Raw genomic sequence first — 6,976 nt, forward strand, 5'->3', positions numbered from 1 at the left:
TTAACAGTTCCTGACCACATTTTGTATTTTCCTATGTTAACGTTCTTATCCTCAAAGGCCTGTATAAAAGAAACACTAGCAATGTGCAAAATAGCACAGATATGTAAGGTTGAATCGTCAGCAGTGTCTGAGATACGCTCAGTGAGGCAGAGGGCCGAGGGGACAAAAGTGGATCTAAAGTCACTTTGTGTTCCTCCAGTCTTAAGGCCTATTTGGTCCCAAGCATAACTCTTGGAGTCTCCTGAGGGGTCCGGCTTTTGAATACCTCAGAGTTTTGGGATATTTATGTGGAGAAAGTGGGAAATTTCTGTATTGTTTTTATGAAAAGGATATGTGTCTCAGTTTCCCCAATCATTTTTATTTGGTATAAAGGAGTTTATTTCTTTCCAGAGACTGGAGAATGAACAATGAATTGACTGGGTGTGGATCATGTAGATGTGTTCGGGTTGGTATGAATGGACTATCAAGAATTGTCCACATGTGAAAGGAGCTCTCTGATGGAGACCAACCATCGGACCATTAACTTTTAATAACTGTGGGCCAAGAGGATCTGTTGGGATGTGGATGGGTAATTACCTGTCTGACCACAACTCATCTCTTACCTCAATCTGGAGGGGCAGTGCCTGTGAAAACATCATGACTGGAACTTGGGACAAAGGACTTGAGTGGATAAGAATCCTGCTCTCCCAGCCGAGGAGGTAATTCACTCTTGGATAGTTAGGCAAGGTCAGGAAGGTTTGCTGCAGGTGTGCAGTCTGCCTACCAGGCCCACCTAATTAAGCAAGGAAAAGCTGGCAAGCTAGATGAGAGACATGTGCAATGTCCCTAAATACTGTATTCTAGTTGTCACATAATGTCTTGTTTTGTCACTGCAAACATCTGCTGATTGCACCACTCCCAACAGGGATCCAAGCTCATTTGGAAATGCTGAAGGAACTACAGCAAGAAAGAGAGGTGCTGAAGCCAGAGATCCAGGCTCAGAGCAGCAGTGTCATGAGGCTTGACCTTGATAAAAGCAGAGGCCCCGTGGCCTATCACTAAGAAAGGTAAACTCCTAGAAAGACTGTATAAAGGTTGGAAGCATAGCATGCCCTGTGGATTCATGACAGTTTGTAACTGAAGTGTTGGTGCAGTGTATGGAAAATTTGATCTGGTTCCAGGTTCAGATTTCAGACGGTCCCTAAATTTTGGGATTATTAACATCCAAGTTTCTGATCTCTGTTTAGAAAGGCCGGGGTGGGGTGGGAGGGGGGAGGGTGAAGTATCTAGTGAAGTCCCACAGCTTTCAATCTGAAATAGAACTAGGTGTTCAGATAAGCCTTTGATGGTGGGTGCTAACATAATTCAGGTAGTGAGAGAGAGAAACCAGGTCAGGTGTTTGGGAAATGATTTTATTTCCTGTGAAAATTAAATGGGAAAATATTATCGAAAACTGAAATGCCCTATGTTGTTTTTGGCACCCCCAAAGTGAATATTTGGGGGGGAGGTTTATACCGAAAAAGTGGTATTTCAACAAAAAACCTGGGGGAACATTTTTTTTTTAAATTCACCAAAAAAACTCAATGAAACATTTTTAACCAGCTCTAGGCACCGCATTTCAAGAAAGATGTGGAGAAATTGGAGAGGGTCCAGAGAAGAGCAACAAGAATGATTAAAGGTCTTGAGAACATGACCTATGAAGGAAGGCTGAAAGAATTGGGTTTGTTTAGTTTGGAAAAGAGAAGACTGAGAGGGGACATGATAGCAGTTTTCAGGTATCTAAAAGGGTGTCATAAGGAGGAGGGAGAAAACTTGTTCACCTTAGCCTCTAAGGATAGAACAAGAAGCAATGGGCTTAAACTGCAGCAAGGGAGGTCTAGATTGGACATTAGGAAAAAGTTCCTAACTGTCAGGGTGGTTAAACACTGGAATAAATTGCCTAGGGAGGTTGTGGAATCTCCATCTCTGGAGATATTTAAGAGTAGGTTAGATAAATGTCTATCAGGGATGGTCTAGACAGTATTTGGTCCTGCCATGCGGGCAGGGAACTGGACTCGATGACCTCTCGAGGTCCCTTCCAGTCCTAGAATCTATGAATCTACGAATCTATGAAAATATACCAGTATTGTTCACTATAGTAATATATGACCTAAAGGATGAAGTAAATTAAACTTTCATTAAATGTATGAATGACACAATGATAATATAAAAAGCAAATGAAGGAATGGTGTAAAATAAACATAACTTGAGGGAGAGTGAGATGAGATTTAATGTAAGGAAGTACAATTTAATACTTTAAAGGACTGTTAATATTTATTCTCATAGCTTCTGTGAGGAAAAAAGACTTGGGGCTAATTGTGCATAATAAACAGAATATGAACTCATAGTGTGATACTGCTGCCAAAAGATTAACAGAGTTCTGGGAGTGTTATACAGAGCTATGGGTCAGGAGGTTATAACATCACTTTGTACTGTAAATATAGCAATAGCCCCCCACATTACAAGGAAAGACATCAAAACGCTGGAAAGAGCTAAAAGAGCAGCTAAAATACTAATGATAACGAGACTAGAAAATGGGCATTATCTTCCTAACTTAGTTGTACAGCTTAGAATACTGAAGCTTTAGGGAGAACTTGGCTACCTCCTTTGTCTTGCCAATTTTCCCAGCCTTCACCTTAGTTCATTTCTCCTACAAGCACCTCTCTGCTTTCTCTCATGTCACAACTTATATATGGAAGAATTTTTTGTATAGATTCTGAGACAAAGAGATATGAGACAAGAAACTACAACTTCCAGAAAGGATCGCTGCAGCTCAGCCACTCGAAGACCATAGTGCATCATGGAATATGGAGACCAGACAGGGAAAAGAGCCCCCAGGGGATAATGTGGGCAGGAGGGATAAAGAACTACAACTCCCATGAGGCAGCATGGTGGATCAAGTAAAAACAGAGATTCTGAAATGACTCCCATGGCACTGAAGTAGTAAAGGCAATAGGAGAGATTCTGAAACAAAATGGGGAATGTCAAAACATTTCATTCTGATTGTTTCAACATTCTTGAATTGAAATGTTTCTGAACTTTCACCTTTTCATCCCCAATTGGGATGAAAACAAATGTCAAAATATTAAATTTCCCATGGAACAGAAATCCTATTTTATGATCAGCTCTAATTGTAAATGTTTTAGGGCAGGGGATGCCTCTTTACTATATATTTGTACCACATTTGGCACAATGGGGCACTGATCCCTAGCTAAGGTCTCTAAGCTGATTATAATTTAAATAATATAATTAATTAACAAAATAAAAAAATGATTCACATTCAAAAGTAAAGGAAGATGTGATGGACTAAAGTTAATCAAGGATACGAGTTAGCCCAGACAACAGAAAGCACATTTGTCTCCACAGCTGATTGCACAGTGAAACACTTTATGGAGCAATATAATTGTAGCACATTCATAAGGAGTGTTCATCAAGGCAAGTTTAGGTCAATTTTGGTCAAAGTCATGTAGGATTCTTCAGCTGGATGATTTGGCAGGGCCCTTCCAGTCAACCCTATCAGCTGTGCATCCTAGGGCCAAGTTTTTAAAAGTACCTTTAAAAATCTGCCCCCCTAACAGATATTTGTCTAGGTAGCATAATCACCACACAAGCCACAACAATTACACATGACTGCATCATTGTGTTTGTGGGTTCCTGAGTCCAGGCTAAATGGCACATCAAGTTTCTATACCCATGTACCTATACTATCTTTGACTTCAATGGGACTACTAAAGTGCTTAAAGTTAAGCTTGGGCTTAAGTGCTTTTCTAGATCATGGCATTTAAGGTCATCTGCTAGACTCCTTAACTCTCTCCTTCACTGCATCTTTCTTCTTGCAATGTGGTTGAAATTGTTTCATCTATTAGAATATTGGCGAGTCCCAGAGGTTCTTCAAGCCTTGGAGAGCTTGTAGGACCTCTGTGCCAAGTAGGAAGGAGGTTCCTTTAGCTCTCTCATAATCCCTGTAGTGAAGACATGGCCTATAGCCGCATAGATGTGGCACCATAGCATAGATGCAGCCTACAGCCATGGAAGGGTTTTTTTTCCATTGCTGTAGGAACACCATCTCCCTGAGTGATAGTAGCTAGGTTGATGGAAGCATTCTTTCATTGACCTAACTGCCTCAACACCGGGGGTTAGATGGACATAGTTAAGTGCTTGGTGGTGTGAATTTTGCACACCCCTGAGTGCTGCAGCTATGACAACCTAAATTTTAAGCGTGGGCCAGGCCAGATACTTGTGAGCCATACTATTAAACCGCAGATATGGTAAATACATAAGATACTAAGAAATTTTAAAAAAAATACAACTTTGTCCCAGACCATCTCCCTGAGTCTTATGTGGACTTTTTGAGTTTTTCTGTTTTACAGTGAGCAGGTCAGTCAAAACTGATTTTCAGGAAAATATTCATGCCTGTTTTCATTGTCTCTTATTTGCATGAATTTTTGTGTAATCCTGTCAAGCTGTTTTGTATTTTTAGGCATTATTTTTATTGCTCCTGCAACAATTTCTGTAGCCATTTTCAAATTTCATGTTCAGTTGTGAGGTTCCTTTTAACTACAAATGTCCTTTGATGAATCCAGCCACACACAAAAACATAAATCATAAATGTGTTATGCACAAGCTTATCTCTGTAACCACACAATCTTATCAGTTTCCCAACCCTCCCCCTTCTTCCTATTATTTGTAAACCCCACTTGTGTCTCGTCTGATATTTGAACTGGAAACTCTTCAGGGCACAGGGTGTCTTTTATTCTGTCTGTGCAGTGCCTAGCACATTGGGGCCCCAATCCTTATTGAGTCTCTAGGAACTATTGTAATAATAATCAGTAATTAATCAATTCATACTCAACTTAGAAATGCACACAGGCACCCCAATTGTAAAGATATGCAGAAAAACATTCACAGTGCACTCAGACATTCACATCACATGCTTGGAGGGATACAAAACACAGAGCCGAGTAGAAAGAAGTAACAAACAGTAGAGCTAAACTGAATTTTGGATTCAAATTAAGTTTCAAAAGGAATTTGGATTCAAATGAAGTTTGCCAGTTTTGGATTTAAATAAGCACTTGTGATTTTTTAAAAAAAAATTACTTAGCTAGCTGTGCAATTTCTATTAGTTTGTCCATTCAGAGCATACAGTTCAGTCATAACCAACATTCAGAAAGGTGAAATTCAGGCAAGAGAAAAATAGATTAATATTTTATCCGAAATGAAATTCTGCCTCCTTTGTTCACCACTACATCACAGGTCTAAAACCACACCAGACATTATATACCTGGCTAGGTACACAACACAACACACACAGCAAATATAGGTGAATGGCACAGAAACGCAAGATCCACATGTAGACACAGAGATATGCACACAGCCCACATACTAAGTAACTCACCTAGCAAAATGAACACAACACAAATGGCAATGAAAAGAGCGTGAAACAGGACAGTCAGAAACAAACACAAAGAGGGTGCAAACAGAACACAGCAAACATCTGGTCAGCCGATGGTATGGAACCTTGATGCCCCTGAAAGGGACTCGATAAGTGTAAAGTCACTCACACAATATAGCCACGCACGTGCAGCCACAGAGATACTGTCAGAATCCCCTGCAGCAGTGCAAGTGCGTGGGGCGAGGGAAGGGAAACCACCACATGAAGGATGCACTAAAAGTGTATAGCATAGAACCGGCTAATGTGAGCCAGTGACAAATCGGGCCAGAGAGTGGGCGGTAGCATGGGTGTGCCTAAATGAGCCTGGAGTAAGGACGCGTGCACGATACAATGACAGGGGGCCATCAATCAGAGGGCGCCTGTCCCGGTGTGAACAGCCCGGTGGTTATCAGCGACAGTAACTGGGTAAATAAAGCCCACCCCGCCCCCTCATCGCCCCCTGCCTTGATAAGAACGTGCTGGCGGGGGCGCATCCAAGGGCTTATCAAGTCTCACAACCCACAGAGGAAACAAAGCTCCCCGGTTCAATGAGTGTGCGGGGAGGGGCTGAGGGGCTTTGTACGACCTGGGAATTGCAGGGAAGGGGCGCAAGGGCTTGTTGATCCAGGGAACGGGAAACCTCGATAACATGCAGACTGGTGGGGAGGAGAGGGGAGGCGGGGTGGGGAGGGGCGGCTCAGGAGATCTCAGTACCAGCAACTCGCTCCCGAGCCCTGGAGTTACTTTGGGAGCAGGGCTGGAAAGGAAACCACAATGTCAGGCCCCTGCTACCCAAAAGTAGGAGTAGTGGGCGAACGGGTTAATACGCTCCAGAGGCGGGGTTATGGGGGGGGGAGGGGGCTGAGGTGTTTGATTCAGGGGAACCCCGTAACACCCAGATATTCCCCAGAAGCAGCGATATTGCGCAGGGGAGGCGGGGGTTGATGCCGGGGAACCAACACCTCCTGCTCCCCAGAGGCGGGGATATTGGGGGGGGCTGATGTGTTTGATACAGAGGAGCCCCAATAACACCCCCTGCTCCGCAGAGGCGAGGATATTGGGGGCTGGGGTATTTGATACAGTAAAATCCAGCTGTTCCCCAGAGGCGAGGATATTGGGGGGGGCTGATGTGTTTGATACAGAAGAGCCCCCAGTAACACCCCCTGCTCCCCAGAGGCGGCGATATTGGGAATGTGGGGTGTTTGATACAGTAACACCCAGCTGTTCCCCAGAGGCGGGGCTATTGGGGGGGCTGAGGAGTTTGATACAGTAACACCCCCTGCTCCCCAGAGGCGGCGATATTGGGGGCTGAGGTGTTTGACACAGTAACACCCCCTGCTCCCCAGAGGCGGCGATATGTGGGGTGTTTGATACGGGGGAGCCCCGGTAACACGCCCCCTGCTCCGCAGAGGCGAGGATATTGGGGGGCTGGGGTATTTGATACAGTAACACCCAGCTGTTCCCCAGAGGCGGGGCTATTGGGGGGCTGAGGAGTTTGATACAGTAACACCCAGCTGTTCCCCAGAG

The sequence above is a fragment of the Terrapene carolina genome, unplaced genomic scaffold, assembly GCF_002925995.2.
Source record: "Terrapene carolina triunguis isolate 2854851 unplaced genomic scaffold, T_m_triunguis-2.0 Scaffold69, whole genome shotgun sequence".
NCBI classification, from domain to species: domain Eukaryota; kingdom Metazoa; phylum Chordata; order Testudines; family Emydidae; genus Terrapene; species Terrapene triunguis.